The sequence below is a fragment of the Heterodontus francisci genome, chromosome 15 (genome assembly GCF_036365525.1).
Source record: "Heterodontus francisci isolate sHetFra1 chromosome 15, sHetFra1.hap1, whole genome shotgun sequence".
NCBI lineage: Eukaryota > Metazoa > Chordata > Chondrichthyes > Heterodontiformes > Heterodontidae > Heterodontus > Heterodontus francisci.
In genome coordinates, this window is record NC_090385.1 from 37,688,212 (window position 1) to 37,706,928 (window position 18,717).

The following is an 18,717-nucleotide window of genomic DNA, read 5'->3' on the forward strand; positions in this document are numbered from 1 at the left end:
CCGCCATTGTTTATGTCTGCCGCTGAAAAATTCAGCCTCTAATCCTTTTTATTATTTTCCAAGATCACAGAGCTGTAGACCTCCTTACCTTCTCCATCTATTCTTTCCTCTAATACTTTTTAAAAACAAGCATCTTGTCATCAAATTTCTACTTCCTGATTGATTTAGTCTTCCCAGTTATTCTTCTTAATTGTGATAGTGACATGCTCTACCGACCTTGGCTTCTTAATTGAAAATGATATAAAATTTACTTTGTTTCGTATCAATAAACTTTCATTTTTGTCTTAAAATATACCTTCCATTCTGGCAGCCAGTAGTAGCCATCATGAGTGAAAAATAATCCCACCTACTTCTCCAGTGCATTTTGCAAGATCCCACATAACTAGCAAATTAGAATATTCAAATGACAATCTTCTGCCCAAATAGGTAAATTGGTGATAAAGAGAGACTAGAACATCTCCCAGAGAAATGTATTATGAGGTCAGGATGTGACATGGAAAATGTATTTTGTGCAGCCATTGTAACATGACTTGTTACTTTGGTGTGTGACCTATTGTAAGACTCACAGAAGTACAAGAAATATCCAAAGAAAATGTGGGGTTTTATTATAACTTAAAATAGAACACACACACACATATATATATATATATACAAGCTGTTACTGCATGAGCCACATCTAATCTAAACACATCTCTCTCTGTTGGATTATGCCCACAACTTCCTGTTCATGTGCAACATGACATCACTTCCTCCAGTGACCTTCATTTACAACTTCTTAAGATGGCCCTCTTAAGATCGTCCCACAACATCCCACTTTTTTCCAAAGATGAAAACATATGTACAATATACAATGATGCTGTCGTTTGGAATAAATATGCATGATTAAAACAAAATGTTATTTGCAGGTAAGTAAGTTTAACACTCTCTAAAACGTAGAGGAGATTTGCTTATTCAACCCGATCTTGTTATTGTAAACATATTCCCAGGGCTGAGCTCGTCTTAACGAATCCTCTGAGACTCTGGTTTTTCAGAACTCTGGTTGGCATGTCCTTCCTCTGTACTCATAGCCTTTGTACATTCATCTTCAAACTTTGTCTTTGGACATGTCCACAATGCCACAGGGTTGTCACAAGTAGTGTTGTTGTGCAGCTCTCTGAGTTGACTTTGGTTCCATCTGCAAAACGTACCATTGCGTGTCTGGACCTCATACGAACAGGCTGGTTGCATATTCTCGCAACTTCTCCAGGATACCAACACATGATTGAGGACTCCAACCTTCTGCCCTACTCACAATCGAGCTAATTCTGGTTCTGCGTGCCAGTTATACAATGCTTTCATCTTCCCTTGCTTGGAAAGCTTAGAAAAATGATGACTGGCAACATCACCAATCACCAGCAATCCCTCTGGTCTCTGGATACTTGCTGTAATAAACTAAGGCCCAGGAGAGACTCCCGGTTATATCGCCCCTTCATGTCAAGGCTCACAGCCTTTGTGTCATCCTTGACATGGACCAAGCTGATACACTCGACCTGGTTATTTCCTACCATCTTTGGTGCGTTACTGACTTCATGCATTGTGCCTGTTTGTAGAGCTCAGGATATTAGAAGTCCTATAGCGGTTGGTCCAGTTGTGTCTACAATACATTTGTGGTAGCCATTCAGAGCTCCTATAGCTACTGTACAAGGTTATTGTTCCAATGCACTTGATTGGAGAACCATTGTAGGCAGTCAGCCTAGTTGTGGTGGGTCATACCACAGATTCCCATTTCTTTAAGTACATGTCCTTCAGTGTATGGATGGGCAGAATATTTGCACTTGCTCCAGTCTTGATTTTCACTTATTTATTTTTTATTTTATTTTATTTATTTAGAGATACAGCACTGAAACAGGCCCTTCAGCCCACTGAGTCTGTGCCGACCAACAACCACCCATTTATACTAACCCTACAGTAATCCTATATTCCCTACCACCTCCCTACATTAGGGGCAATTTACAATGGCCAATTTACCTATCACCTGCAAGTCTTTGGATGTGGGAGGAAACCGGAGCACCCGGCGAAAACCCACGCAGACACAGGGAGAACTTGCAAACTCCACACAGGCAGTACCCAGAATCGAACCCGGGTCCCTGGAGCTGTGAGGCTGTGGTGCAAACCACTGCGCCACTGTGCCGCCCATTTATGCCTGCCCCTCTTCTGTGGACATATAATCTTGATCATGGTGAATGCTTCAGATTGTGTGATAGCATTGACAATGCAGATTAAAATTAACCACATAAAATGCTTGCTCACTTTTTGAATGAGTACATTCTTCATCCATGTCCTCCTGACAATCTGTCTTTCTGCTGACCTGATGTAACTGCTTGGGCTTTTGTTGTGTGTTGGCATACCTTTTGTTGCATTTTCCATCTTGTCTTGCTGACGTTCTCTCTACATTGCCCTGACCGATCTGGATTTTGATGGTTTGTTTCTCTGGTTCTCTCACTTCTTGATCCAGGAAACACCATTCTATTCACTGTCAAAACAGTTTAAATTCAGACCCTATGCTCAACGTCTTCCAATCTATAACTGGATATCAAAAAGCCAGAGTCTTAATTATCCTGTTCTTTTTAAATATAAATATAGGGTTTTTTACAGGTTTTCTTTTTCACAGGCACACTTCATTTTTCTTGCTTAGACAGATGTGTACAGTATCTGAGCTTGGCCTTTTGCACTGCCTTGCCCAATGTCTTGCATGCCACAAGCTTTGCACTGGTTTTGATACGCCAGACAACTGTGAATTGGGTGAGTTAAGCTACATTTGCCACGAGGCTTAGCAGACTTCTGAGCCTTGGTTACCATACCAATGTTGGAGCCACCCCCAATGCTTGTAACAGTTGGCGCTCAGCCATGATGGCTTCAAATTTCCTGCCATCATTGAGTAGGGCATCTATGTTGTGCCCTTTTTTTCTTTTTTAGTAGGTCTTCTTGAAAGGCCTCTATGAGGTAGATGCAATTACTAGCTCTAAAGTCCATTCTGACAATTCAATATCTGAGTAGTCACAACATTGAGCTTTCTCTCAGCATCTTGCAACAAACTGGTACATGGACTCATCTTGCCTTTGCTGATATGTCATAAATTCAAGTCTATGTAATCAGAAATTTACCTTTACAGTGAGTTACTGTTTCAGGAATGTCCATAGCTTGTTAGGAGCCTTCTGATCCTCAGCTGACAATCCTGATGTTTAGATCTGTTGCAGGCCCTCATTCCCCTGAGCGATCTAGATTTTGATGGCTTGTTTCTCTGGTTCTCTCACTTCTTGATCTAGGAAACACCATTCTATTCACTGTGGAACAGTTTAAATTCAGACGCTATGTTCGGCGTCATCCAATTTATAACTGGATATCAAAAAGCCATTGTCTTAATGATTCTGCTCTTTTTTAAAATAAAAATGGCTTTTTACAGGTTTTCTTTTTCACAGGCACACTTCAATTTTCTTGTTTAGACAGATGCGTTTTCTGAAGGTCTTCCCATTTAAAAGGGAGACTATATTATTTTTTTTAAAGAAAGAGAGCAATTCTTTGTCTGCAGCTAGCTGCAGCTTGCTGTTCTGGCAGCTGTCACAGCCAGCCTTTCTCACTGCGCTGTAGACCTCCAGTGGTGTTGTTGAGTTCTTCCCTCTCTTTTTGGCTTAGGCCCTGCCCATGAACCTAAAAAAAAGGGAAAAATAAAGCAGCAATGGCTTCAGCCACAGCTTTTAAATTTTTCAACCCACAGTCAGATTCGTTGAAAGCTCAGATCTCTTGGCAAAATGCCTGCTGTACTCAGAGTTTCAACACCTTCCAGGGTCCTGTCTGTGGTTCTGGCTCACTGCACTGTTGTGGGGTCTCCTGCCTCTGCTCTCCTGGATCTTCAACCATTCCAGATAAACAACTAGCTGTTATTTGTTCTCTCTAGTGTGTTCTTCAGAAAAAAAATCAATGTTGCCACGATGTAATATTTGGTGGTCTTAAGAAAAAATATATCCCAAACATTGCCACCATGTAATATTACTTGTTCCTTTGCCGTGCAATCTATTGTAAGACTCACATGACTACAAGTAATATCCAAATAAAATGTGAGTTTTATTGCAACTTAACTAGAATATATACACTAACAGTTCCTGTATGAGCCACACCTAAACACATCTCTCTCTGTCGGGTTACACCCACAACTTCCTGGTCATATGTGATATGACATCACTTCCTCCAGTGACCTTCACTTACAGCTTCTTAAGGTGGTCCTATCATGTTCACACATAGAGAAATTATGAACTATATAATGAACTTACAAACCATAAACAAAAACAGACACCTTGCCTGAACAAACAAGATGGAGTCGAGAAGTCAGGTGACCTCATCCTGCACTTCCAATACACATGGAAACCTCAAGAACCCTGAGTCAACCTTCAAGTCTGGACCAGCCTTGGAGAAGGTATTAAAATGCAAATGTCCCATTCATGTGTTAATGGCTACCTCTCGTCAATAAATTGGGTTAGCAATAGCATGGCAAACATGGTGGGCTGGATTTAAGAGCCCGCTGATGATCTCGGTGGCTAGCTTAAAAAATAGTGGCCCGCCTTTGTGGGCTGCAAACCAAAGAGCCACCGAAATCCCCTGTGTGGCGGCTCATTTAAATAGCCAGGGCGGCCCGCACCCGCCCCCCTTCCCCAATTATGTGGTGGGAGCAGGCTGGTCTTCCCCGATAATGGCGTCAGCTGCCCGTGCACAGGTGCTGGCGCCAGTTTTAAATGGCAGCCAGCCCTGCTGCCACATTTAAATTTTTAAAGAATTAACCCACATTTAAATAAATACATTCATATCCACCCCTTCCCCCCCACCACCAAGAACAATTACATTAACTATTTTCCCTTTGCCCACCCAAATATTTAACTTTTACATCTGACCTTCCCCCCAAACTGCACTAAGTTAAAGGTTCAACCCTTCCCACCATCTCCTACACCCATTACGTTTATTTAACCCCGTGCCCCCCGCCCCCATACTGACAAACCTACCTCCTCTCCCCTCCCCACCAGTGTGGCGCCGTGATTCTCCAGACGGGGATCTGAAGGCGCAGGAGTGCCGGCCTCCGTGCCAAAGATCACGGCAGGCCCGCAAGATCGCTGGTAAGTCTATGTAAATTTATGAATTTTATTCATTTCAATATTTAAATTAAGGTTCCGTCGCACAGCGGCGGGCGTTGCCGCCAAGAGCCTCACCACTGGGAGGATCAGACCAGCCCTCCCTGTGTCGAGATCTGTGGTGGGCCTCATCCAGAGCCGTCTTTAGGCACCCTCCGCCATGGAACCCGACATCTGGGGTAGAACAAAATCCAGCCCAGTGTCTCCAAAATTCAAACTCATATGAATGGATGTGAAAAACTTCTGCTTTATCAAAATGGAATGAAGATGAGTGAACCCATTGTCTAACAATGACTCCACCATTAGACACCATTTATAAGAACAATGGTAAAGAGAAACTATGGTCACGTGACAGAAACCAAGGGCTGAATTTTACCAGCCCTCTAACATTGGGGTTGTTGCGGGGGGAGATTCCTCCGGGAGAGCCCGGCCTCGACCCCCGATATCGAGAAGGCCCCACCTCATTTTACCGGCGGCGGTGAGGCCTCGGTGCGGACTTCCCTTTGAATGGTGGTGGACCCTTCATTCCCCGACTAAAATTAATGCAAACACATGTAAATGAGCTTAACTAGACCAGGTGGCTGTTCCACGCTGATATTCCAGTCTTGGACCGGAAGTTCTGTGCCTTCCGATCCCCGTTTGGGGATTCAAGGTGAGACACTGGTGGGGTAGGGGAGGAGCTTAATTTTCAGGTTGGGAGACAGGGCGATGGAGAAACCTTATTCCATTGGATGAGGGGATGGTGGGAAGGGGTTGAAGGGCAAAGGTGACCAGGTTTGGCAGGAAAAGGTCAGGTTGGGAATTAAGTGTTTTTTGATGGGAAAGACCCAAATATAAAGTGTGTGGTCATTGCGGGGGCAGGGGGGGGTGGGTGGTAAAGGGGCTTTTATCTTTTATTGAACATTGGAAAATCAATGGCAAATGAATGCATCTTTAAAAATGTAAATGCACCTGAAGGGCTGAAAGCTTTTTCAAAATGGCGCCGACGCCTGCGCAGTGGCGCTAGACACCGCTGCTGGGGACGTTCCACCCCCTCCATTTAAATGAGCTCCCCTGTAAATGATGGCGAGCTTATAAAATTCAGCCCCAAGGGTCTGATAAGGAGCTTAGTAAAAGTATATGCTGACAGACAAAGACAGAGAGCCAGCAGGAGAGAGATTCCATCTGCTCCAGTGCAAGAAGAAGTACCCTGCTTAAGAAGAACCATTTTTAAAAGTACAGGTAGGCAGTGACTGGATGTAGCCTTGAATTCCATACCTGAGAATTTGAACCAGGGTTTTCAACATTTAACTGTGACTAAGATACAACAAAACTAAGTCTGCAACAATGCATTCGCCCTCTTGAAATTTTCCAAGTTTTGTCTTCAGTGAACCAGAAAAAAGGAAGAACAGGCCTGTACAGTTTTTTGAAATGTTCACCCCTCGCCTCCAGGGAAGATTGCAAGATTTACACTGAACTTTTTTTAAAAAACCATCAGACCTAAACGCATGTTATCTTTAATCTCTATGTTTTCTTGTGTGTGTGTGTGTCTCTGAGTGTGTGAGAGAGAGTGAGTGAAGTTGCGAATATTTTCAGGTGTTGTTTAATAAACATTTATCTTTCTTTAAACCTATGAGAAAATCTGTCATTTGTCTATGTGTTGACCATTAAAACTCTGAGGCGCTAAAACACATTTCTAATAAAAACACTGTCTTAGGTCAGTTGAGAGGTGAAAAAAGGAAACCGTCCGTATCATATCCCACCTGTCCATTAACAGTCTTCTTAAGGTCGGCCCACAACATCCTTCCCGTGCCGTGTGAATACACTGTTTCAGTTCTATCTAGCCAATGACAGAACTCTAGCCAAGTCACAGAGAGTTGGAGGACCATCAATGATGTCTTTGTTGATATTTCATGTCATTTGGCAGCAACCAATTATTACAACAGCAAAACCAAGTCATCTAGCAAAAATCAGCTAAACTAGGACTGGTGTATTTATACCAACTATACACTCCACTGTGGCATTTTATTTTTGCATTGAGCTGAGCTTAATGCAATTTAGCCACTGATCTGTCAAAAGTCAGTGGTATACTGGAGGTTCATCTAGCATGCTGTTAACATCAATGAGCTGTATTTAGTGAAGAAGGGCAGGTACAGCACATAATTAGGAAAGCTAATAGAATGTTATCGTTTATCGTGAGGGGAATCGAATACAAAAGTAGGGAGGTTATGCTTCAGCTATACAGGGCATTGGTGAGACCACATCTGGAGTACTGTATACAGTACTGGTCTCCTTATTTAAGGAAGGAGGTAAAAGCTTTGGAGGCAGTACAGAGAAGGTTTACTAGACTAATATCTGGAATGGGCGGGCTGTCTTACGAGGAAAGATTGGACAGGCTAGGCTTGTATCCGCTGGAATTTAGAAGAGTTTGAGGAATTAAGAGGGCTAAAAGGGGTCATGAAATATCTTTAGCAAACAGGGTTAAGGAAAATCCCAAAGCCTTTTATTCATATATAAGGAGAAAGAGGGTAACTAGAGAAAGGATTGGCCCACTAAAGGACAAAGGAGGAATGTTATGCTTGGACTCAGAGAAAATGGGTGAGATTCTAAACGAGTACTTTGCATCGGTATTCACCGAGGAGAGGGACATGACGGATGTTGAGGTTAGGAACAGATGTTTGATTACTCTAGGTCAAGTCGGCATAAGGAGGGAGGAAGTGTTGGGTATTCTAAAGGGCATTAAGGTGGACAAGTCCCCAGGTCCGGATGGGATCTATCCCAGGTTACTGAGGGAAGCGAGAGAGGAAATAGCTGGTGCCTTAACAGATATCTTTGCAGCATCCTTAAACACGGGTGAGGTCCCGGAGGACTGGAGAATTGCTAATGTTGTCCCCTTGTTTAAGAAGGGTAGCAGGGATAATCCAGGTAATTATAGACCGGTGAGCCTGACGTCAGTGGTAGGGAAGCTGCTGGAGAAGATACTGAGGGATAGGATCTATTCCCATTTGGAAGAAAATGGGCTCATCAGTGATAGGCAACATGGTTTTGTGCAGGGAAGGTCATGTCTTACCAACTTAATAGAATTCTTTGAGGAAGTGACAAAGTTGATTGATGAGGGAAGGGCTGTCGATGTCATATACATGGACTTCAGTAAGGCGTTTGATAAGGTTCCCCATGGCAGGCTGATGGAGAAAGTGAAGGCGCTTGGGGTCCAAGGTGTACTAGCTAGATGGATAAAGAACTGGCTGGGCAACAGGAGACAGAGAGTAGCAGTAGAGGGGAGTTTCTCAAAATGGAGACGTGTGACCAGTGGTGTTCCACAGGGATCCGTGCTGGGACCACTGTTGTTTGTGATATACATTAATGATTTGGAAGAAAGTATAGGTGGACTGATTAGCAAGTTTGCAGACGACACTAAGATTGGTGGAGTAGCAGATAGTGAAGGGGACTGTCAGAGAATACAGCAGAATATAGATAGATTAGAGAGTTGGGCAGAGAAATGGCAGATGGAGTTCAATCAGGGCAAATGCGAGGTGATGCATTTTGGAAGATCCAATTCAAGAGTGAACTATACAGTAAATGGAAAAGTCCTGGGGAAAATTGATGTCCAGAGAGATTTGGGTGTTCAGGTCCACTGTTCCCTGAAGGTGGCAACGCAGGTAAATAGAGTGGTCAAGAAGGCATACGGCATGCTTTCCTTCATCGGACGGGGCATTGAGTACAAGAGTTGGCAGGTCATGTTACAGTTGTATAGGACTTTGGTTCGGCCACATTTGGAATACTGCGTACAGTTCTGGTCGCCACATTATCAAAAGGATGTGGATGCTTTGGAGAGGGTGCAGAGGAGGTTCACCAGGATGTTGCCTGGTATGGAGGGCGCTAGCTATGAAGAGAGGTTGAGCAGATTAGGATTATTTTCATTAGAAAGACGGAGGTTGAGGGGGGACCTGATTGAGGTGTACAAAATCATGAGAGGTATAGACAGGGTGGACAGCAAGAGGCTTTTTCCCAGAGTGGGGGTTTCAATTACTGGAGGACACGAGTTCAAAGTGAAAGGGGAAATGTTTAGGGGGGATATGCGTGGAAAGTTCTTTACGCAGAGGGTGGTGGGCACCTGGAACGCGTTGCCAGCGGAGGTGGTAGACGCGGGCACGATGGAGTCTTTTAAGATGTATCTAGACAGATACATGAATGGGCAGGAAGAAAAGAGATACAGAACCTTAGAAAATAGGCGACATGTTTAGAGAGAGGATCTGGATCGGCGCAGGCTTGGAGGGCCGAAGGGCCTGTTCCTGTGCTGTAATTATCTTTGTTCTTTGTTCTTTGTTCTAGTAAGAGGCGATTTGATTGAAACATATAAGATCCTGAGGGGTCTTGACAGGGTGGATGTGGAACAAATGTTTCCCCTTGTGGGAGAATCTAGAACTAGCGTTAATGTTTAAAAATAATGGGTCACCCATTTAAGACAGAGATGAGGAGAATTTTTTTTCTCTCAGAGGGTCATGAATCTTTGGAATTCTCTTCCTCAAAATGAGGAATTCCAATATTTTTAAGGCAGAGGTAGATAGATTCTTGATAAGCAAGGGGATGGAAGGTTATCGGGGGTAGGTGGTAATGTGGAGAAATCAGTTCAGCCATGAACTTATTGAATGGCAAAGCAGGCTCGAAGGGCCGAATGGCCTATTCCTGTTCCTAATTCGTATGTTTGTATGACCAGGATAGAGAGAAAGAGTAGACAAATGGGAACTAGGAAGGATAAAACTTTTTAGGAACATTCCAAAAACATTCAACAGCCTTAACAGTTCCATCCCTATTTCAGATCTTAATTCCACCTATTAGCTTCACCATATCCTTCAATTCCTTCTCTTTTCAGATCTAATTATCTCAAGCATTGACCGCTTCAATGTTTTTCCTGATAAATTATTCAACAACTTTATTAGTCTGCACATGAAAAGGTTCTGCCTGACTTTTATGTCTCCTATGTTCTTAATTTTGACTTCTGTCAAATAAAGGAGAGGAGCAGGCTGTAGGTGAATGTTTAAAAAGAAGGGAGTGAAGGAAGGAAGGGAGGAGGACAGGTATGTGGAGAGTTACTATCAGTAGACAGGTGTGGTGGATGGCAGGTTAATGGAGAGGCACCCTAAACTGCAGAAGTAGTTGCAACAAGATCTGTTCCTACTGCTGGTAAAACTCACACATATGTAAAACTATCAAAGTAAATTTTCCTATATTGCAATGATTATTGATTATTGCACCCTACTGCATATTTATAAAGAATACTGACAGTTATGTACAAAATACAGATTAACAGTGCAGGCAACTTATATGCGGTCATTAACAAAGAGCATTTTTCAAACAATCACATGCATTATTTTCATTTTAAATCATAACCGCTAAGGTTCAATATGTCACTGCCTCCACAGCATCACATATGGATTCCTCTGTCACAGTCCTTAAGTGCCTCAAGCAGTATCGCAGCAAAATTATCCTGCAAAGACTCGGGGAAGAATACAACTTTGTTTGATGCCATTCGTGATTATAAATGATGAAATCATGCAACCCTGATCTATACTTGGGCCATCACACCAATGTGTGCTGAACAGTGTTTACAAATCTGCCAGAGCATCCAACCTTGAGACGAATGTCCCATAGTGCATCATAATTCACAGATTAGCATGTCTTTGTCAAATCATCAAATACCACACAGAGGTTCTGGTTTCTTCACTATACTTGTTCTGGAATTGTCAGGCTGAGAAAATCATGTCAGATGTTCAGCCCAAAATCTGCATTGGTTTTCTGGGAGTACTAGTTGTTTGTTCTATTGGCAGAGCAGGCTGCAGGTGAGAATTTTATCTGCTACAAATAGAAGTAAAATTCCACAGTAAACATTGCCTTTGCACTTGTAGAGGTGCGCAATGTTGGCATGTTTGAAATCATACCGTACAGTTTCATAGTCCTAGGTTTTATTTTGGAGGTCAAAGAGCTTCCTCTTCAGCTTGTAGCCTGTGTGTTTATGGATCTCTCCAAGGATACCATTCGAATCAGCTGCTTTTTTATCTAACATCTGCTTCATTACAATTTGGATTTCAGCCATTTCAGATAACATTTAGTTGTGGCATACGGTTTATCACAGAGGTTACCAAACTGTGGGTCAGGACCCCGAGGGAGGCATGACGTGATTCTCAAGGGAGGCTTTTGCAGGATGCTGGCAGTATTGCATACACAGGTAATATGTGCAATACATATTCTCTACACTGGTGGCATTTTAGCACTCCCCTCAGCCCTCAGGCTGATTCATCACTCTGCTGTCTGCAAAACTCAGGCCATGCCTGCACACAGTACCAGCTTGTAGACATTGTCAATAATCTTCAGTTTAAAAGTGTTTCATGTACTGAAAAAAATGTTTGCCTTCTGGTCTGTATCTCAGTGCAGCATAAATTTATTTTTGGAAATGCATTTGAGCCCCAGAGTCCTTGCTGACAAACAATGCCTCCCCTGTGCTCCCCACCCCCATCCACTGCCTACCACCACCACCCCCCCCCCCCCCCCGCCCCCCCACCACCCCACCCCACCTCCCCTCCCAACTCAGCTTCAAAAGTCTGTTAAAAGGTTCTTTGCCCAAGTTATGAGCTCTTGGAATTTTTTTTTGATTCCTGCATCAAAGCTAAAATGACAAACTAAAGTATGCTAGCTTAACAGTTTCATCTACGCTAACATTAATTTATCCACAAATATTGTTCCTTAGAAAGAGAGGGGCACTTATAAGGCGTGAATCTCCGAAGAAAGGTACTGAGCAAAAAAGTTTGAGGACCTCTGACTTAGCGCATCAGCAGATACTATAGGGTGACAACTTGCTTTCTGACAGAGCTGTTCATTATTCTGTCATTAACATTCTCTCTGTACAAATGCTTTGTCTTTTACTACAACTATTACCACTCCCGTTGCCTTTTATTCCATGACATCTTTGTCATTTAATCTCTCTGGCCCTTTGCTGTATCATAGACCTTCCCTTTTGTTCTTTTTCCACCCCCTCCCCTTTCACTTGCTCAAAACCTATTACATTTCTCACCTTTGCCAGTTCTGATGAAAGGTCATCTATCTGAAACATTAATACTATTTCTCTCTCCACAGATGTTACCAGATCTGCTGAGTATTTCCAGCACTTTCTGTTTTTATTTCAGATTTCCAGCATCCACCGTATTTTGTTTTTATTTTAGCGACAATGCGGGGTTGGTTGAAATGGTTGTCCCGGCATTTTAAGATTTCTGCTTGATCAGTTAGCAACTTTATGCCATCCTCACCCAGGATGAGGGCAGTGCGACTTGCTTTCGCTTGATATACAGCCTTTAGCATATACAAGAACACAAGATCACAAGAAATAGGAGCAGGAGTAGACCATTCAGCCCTTCGAGCCCGGTCTGTCATTCATTGAGATCATGGCTGATCTTCTACTTCAACACCGTTTTCCTGCACTATCCCCGTATCCCTTGATGTTTTTAATATGTAGGAATCTATCAATCTCAGTCTTGAACATACACAATGACTGAGCCTCCACAGCCCACTGGGGCAGAGAATTCCAAAGATTCACTACCCTCTGAGTGAAGAAATTCCTCCTCATCTCAGTTCTAAATGGCCTGCCCCTTATTCTGGACTTTTATTTGTTTCCTTTATCAAAGTTTGCATGAACCCTTGGGTCTCTGTAATGTTTACAGGAAACAGACAACTAGCCCTTCTTTAAAAAGATTTTGCTACCAGAAAAATTACATTAATGCCCAGTGTTTTACTCATTTCTGAAAAGTTTTATTTTTCTTGCTTGAATCTCATGTTGCTGCATGCTTGGTGTCATCTTAAATTGAGAAATAAATTAATAAATGAACCCCCACTCATGGGCCCTTGATGTTTGCACAAAACAAATTACACTTGTATTTTACCTTCTCCAAAGCAACCAACAGTTTATTACTGCCTGTGTCACTCCCAAACAAGCTGTGCACTGGCCCATTGTAGCTCTGTCTGTGGAGCATTGTTCATCCTGCACCCAAGGGATCCCTAAACCAAAGTGAGGAGAGCCTGACAGTTTTCCATGAAGTTGATTACATTGACAGAGTGACCAGAAAATTGCTAGGATCTGCTCCTGCTTGTCACAGAAACCCTTTCTGTCCTTTTTGTCAGCAGCTGATTGCCGTACTTGAGCCATCCACAGATGCTGTTGAGTATTTCCAGCACTTTCTGTTTATGTTACAGATTTCCAGCACACACAGTATTTTGCTTTAACCAATTCAAAGAGATTTTCTTTTTTAGAACCAGCAGCTCCCAACTTGTTTCAGGTCAGCAGCTCTGGGAAATCTTATTTTAAAAACAACCGCCCAGCTTTGAAGCTGGCTTCTAGAACAAAGAACAAAGAACAGTACAGCACAGGAACAGGCCATTCGGCCCTCCAAGCCTACGCCGATCGTGATGCCTGCCAAAACTAACACCTTCTGCACTTCCGGGGCCCATATCCCTCTATTTCCTTCCTATTCATATATTAAAGTCTTCTTGTAAAACTGAAACCTAAGCTTCAATCACATGTCTCTGGTAAAAACTGATCATTTTATTAACCTGGTTCTGACCTTCCAGAACATTAAAGCTTTTAGTTTCATTTTCAACTCAGGGATTGTCTAAAAAAAAACACATTTTGAATCCAAAGTCATCGCACCAACAGGTCAGCTGCACAGAATTCAGTCTGCACACAAGGACTCTCCATCACATTACCTTTAATGAAGTCAAATACTTCTGCAGAGATTGTGTACACAACTTTAAGGCTTTTCTGCATGCTTTCAACATTGTTCATTTGGTGCATAAGTGTTACATCTACCTGAGTAAGCCAGTTTAAGGTCTCATCTGAAAGACTGTACCTCTAGCAATGCAGCACTCCTTCAGTATTGTACTGAAGTGTTAGCTTAGATTACACACCCAAGTCTTGGAGAAGGACAATGGTCTGACTCAGAGGTGAGGGTTCACCATCTGGACACTTAACAGCTCAAAACAGGCTTCATGTAATCTGAAAAGACCTGCATGTGACATGTGATATATGTCATGGAATAAAAGGTAAAGGGAGTGGTAATAGTTGTAGTAAAAGACAAAGCATTTGTGCAGAGAGAATGTTAACGGCAGAATAATGAACAGCTCTGTCCAAAAGCAAATTGTCACTCCGTGGTATCTCTGTAAAGTCTGAGAGACCGTTGATTTTGATTTTTTTTCTTCTTTAAACATTGGTGCAGTGTCAATGGCCAAAGTACTTATCCACAGCACTCGACACCCCAGTGTGTTTATTCTTTAAAAAATTTCACCTACGTAAATTAAAGAGTTGAGGAATCAGGGCCGGAATTTTACGTTGGGCAGGAGGCCCCGCCCACCATCCAAAACCAACTGTCTTGCAGACTCTGTAGTATCTGCTGATGTGCTAAATCAGAGGTCCCCAAACTTTTTTTTGCTGAGTACCCTATCTTCAGAGATTCACACCTTATAAGTGCCCCTCTTTTTCTAAGGAACAGTATTTTTGGATAATTAATGTTAGTGTAGATGAAACTGTTAAGCTAACATACTTTAGTTTGCCATTGAACCACTTTCTCAAGGGCAATTAGGGATGGGCAATAAATGCTGGCCTAGCCAGCGATGCCCACATCCCATGAACAAATAAAAAAAAATTATTTGAGATCTTAGTTTTGGAAATGAAAGATGAGGATCTTAAACCAAATGAAATAGAAAATGTGTTGGACTTTGCAGTTGGCAATGACTTGACAGTGCTAGCCATTCATTGCTCTTGCACTTGCCCACAGAGTTTCTATAGGTTTTTGCACTGGAACTTGCTGTGACTTATCATACCATTAAAAATTGACTTTCAATGCAATCCACAGGCTCTAATGTTTTCTGGTGAGTTTAATTTATATCTATGGGGTAAGTGCAGCATCTTCAAGCCTTCCCATCTATTTCAATGATGAGTCAGACGGTGAGATGGCATTATCGCATAACCTCTGGAGGAGCAGGGCAACTTGGACAGCAACTTCCTGATTTTGGCATTTAACTGCACACGTGCAATCACTGGAAGTTGCTGTCCAGTTTACATTTTAGCAAACAGTGCGTTTACTTCAAAATCTGGGCCTTTGCATTTGTTTTTCTTTATTAGATCAGTTGAATTTAATAATATATTAAAACATAATCAGCCACTGGAGGGCAGCACTAAGCTCAATTAAGACAGACTGCAAAGGATTTGCAGTATTGGTAAATTGCCAGTGAAACGGATGAAAATAAAAACTACCAACAGGCCACATATGCCCCCTGAACTATCTTTGAATTTGAATCCATTGTAATCAGTATTGGTACCAAGTACAGCTGAAATGGGCCAGAATTTTACGCCCCCCCCCGACCCCCCACACAGGAACGGGCTGGTGCTGGGGTGGAAGGGGGCCGTAAAATTGAGTGGGAGGTGGAGGGGTTCTGTTCCCGAAGCCTTCCCGCCCCCACTGCAATTTTACAAGGGACGGTGGTGGCTAGAAACAGCCCACCGTCCCCAGGCCAATCAAGGCCCTTAAGTGGCCAATTAACTGCCACTTAAGGACCACCTCCCGCGCTTTTACCAGCAGAGGGCGGGCGGCTCAAGCCCCCTCCTTGTGGGCTGGGGGGACGTCCTGATTGGGCACCCTGTGCCCCTTGGAGGGCCACCCCCCCAAAACGCCCCACCGCCCCCACTGAAATAAAGCTCCCCCACCCCCTCAACTGATGCCCCCTGCATCGCTGGGGCCTGGCGAGGCCTCAAAAACTTACCTTGTTTTTGGGGCCATTGTCCCTCTTGCTGCTATTGTCTTGGTGTAGTCCCAGCAGGGGCCACTGCTCCCATTGGCACTGATGGGACTGAGAGCTACCAGTCCGCTGATTGACCGGTAGCTCCATTAGGTGGGACTTCCTGCCTCAGAGAGCTAGAAGTCCCACACAAGGCCAATTAAGGGCTTGGGGAGTGTAAAATCCTGCTGTGGCTCCCCAGGTCCAGCAGAGGTCTGGCAGAGGTGGGCTTGTCCCCAGTGTAAAATTCTGGCCCTGGATTCCTCAACTCTTGTATTTACGTAGTTGGAATTTTTAAAATAAAACTAAACACACTGGGGTGTCGACTGCTGTGGGTAAGTACTTTGGCCATTGTCACTGCACCAATATTTAAAGAAGATAAAAATCAAAATCAACTGGCAGTTTCTGTTGGCTTGCTTCCAAATAACAAGGTTACACAGGCACCAAACAAGCAAGTGACAGTACATTGAAAAATGAGGTAGTGAGCAGATGTCATATATCATTTCTAGAGTGCCATGGAAGTTGGGTGCACTGGAATCTATTTACAATATCCTCAGCAATGACACCCACAAGGAAAATCATCAGCTAGGCCAGCAGATGGATTCCTCTAAATTGCACATTCCACAATTGCAACAGGAGTTCAGAAAGATAAAGTTAGTCATGAAATTAAAAGGAGATCAGCCAACATAATTGATTGAATGTGGAAGTACTTCTCAACAACCAAGGTAGTCTATTGCAAACATCACTGTTGAGTAAATGGGAGGTTAGATGCATATGCCCCTGTAGAAATGAGATCCAACAGGATTCTATCAAAGCATTTGGAAAAGGTAGAAATCAAATAGGTGCATCACCGTGATTATCTGGCCTGTTTGCCTCTGTTCATGGAGTAAATGTAAACCATCCACAGAATTAAGATATTTTTACTTTTTAATCCATTCAAGAGCCTTAAATATTGTCAATTCTAATCAATGACACCACTACAAATTTCCATTTGCCTTGAGCAAACTGTCAGAGGAAAGCTGGACAGGCATTGCTGTAGACAGGGAGAGCAAGAATCCTGAGTAACAAATGTGGCAAAGGTAACTAAAGAAATTACTTGGAGAAGGAAAGGGGCATCATGCAGACCATGGACAATGTCAGGACAAACACAGTCAATACTGTATATGGAAAAAGAAAAATGTTGCAAACTGGAAGAAAGTGTCGCTTTCACAAAAATTGAAGATCGTGTAAACTGATGACAGACCCAGATCCTTGACACAGATGCAGATATTGCATTGCACTTTCCTGCTGCAGCCTCATTCACTGCATTAGGCTCCAGAACAGAAATATAAGCTTCTGACATATTCCTTCTGCTGAATTAAATTGTTAACTGAAGCTCATATTAGCTGGTTATACAGATTTGTAATGTGCATATTCTACACAAACTCCCATTGATATAAATGACCATTTCAGAATACATTCCACACCATGGATATCATTCCTTTTCATTCTGCCTTTTAGGAGAAGTTCTACTTTTTGCAGAATAATTATGAATGGAGATGTGGTACCTTCAAGTGGCAAAATATAATGCAGAAGATCATTCCGACAGTGGCCTGCCACAGAGTGTGACGCCAGGAATGCCGGACCTGTTCTTCCCGGCAGCAGTGAGGCTCCATGGCGGCCTCCCCACTGCTGGGTGATGGGATCCGGATTAACATATTTAAGTTAATGAAATGAATACATTTAAATAAAATCAACAGCGATCTTCCCTTCAGGCCGCGATCTTCCGAGCAGTGGTGGCAGGGGTGGGGGAGGAACTGGCTCTAATGCAAATTACTCATGTAGGGGAGGGTGGGAAGGGGAGACCTCTGCACTTCGATCGGTTTGGGGAGAGGGGAAGATCAAGTGTTGTGGTAAGCGTTTTGGGGGGGAAAGGGCAAATGTTGAATTTTAATTGTTATTGGGGGGGGGGGTAAGGGGACGATAGATTTATTGGTGGTACTTTGGGGGTTTAGCCCTTTAAATATTTTAATGACCTGGCAGGGCTGGCTGCCCTTTAAAAATGGCGCCACGCCTGCACACAGGCAGCTGACGTCATTGCTGCAATTGGAGAGTCCGCTCCCTCCACGTGATTGAGGGGGAGGGGGGGGCGCAGCCCGACCGGCTCATTATCCTGGGCTGACGCAAGGAAGAGCACGGCAGCATGGCGGCGCGTGCGGGCCGCCATTTTTTCACCCGCTGCCGCTCCCGGTGGCGAGAGAAGAAAATCCAGCCTGCAGAGTCTGTAACAGTATTGTGAACCCAGTTTTTTAATTAGTTGGAGAAATGGAGCATTTTAATTTCTTCACGAAGACTTGTCCAGACATGAAAATTAGCTCCGGGTTCTTACAGTTCCATGTGTATTGGCAGGAAAGAAAAAGGCACCTGACTTAGGGATGTCAAAAGAAACCTGTTTACCCAAAGAGTGATAGGAATATGAAACATGTAACCAGAAGGAATAGTTGAGGCAAATAGCATTTATACAGAAGCTAGATAAGCATGAGACAGAAAAGAAAAGAAGGCTGTACTGATAGGGTTAGATGAAGAGAGGTAGGAGGAGGCTTGCGTGGAGCATAAACACCAGCATAGACCAGTTCGGCCGAATGGCCTGTTTCTGTGTTGTAGATTTGGTGTAATGGAATAAAACATAAATGTGGTCATTAAAAGGGTGCTTACATGGTTCAGTACCAGCCCTAACATTTGCTGGTGAGTTTAATTCATTTTACCAGCAGAAATGTAGCAAGAT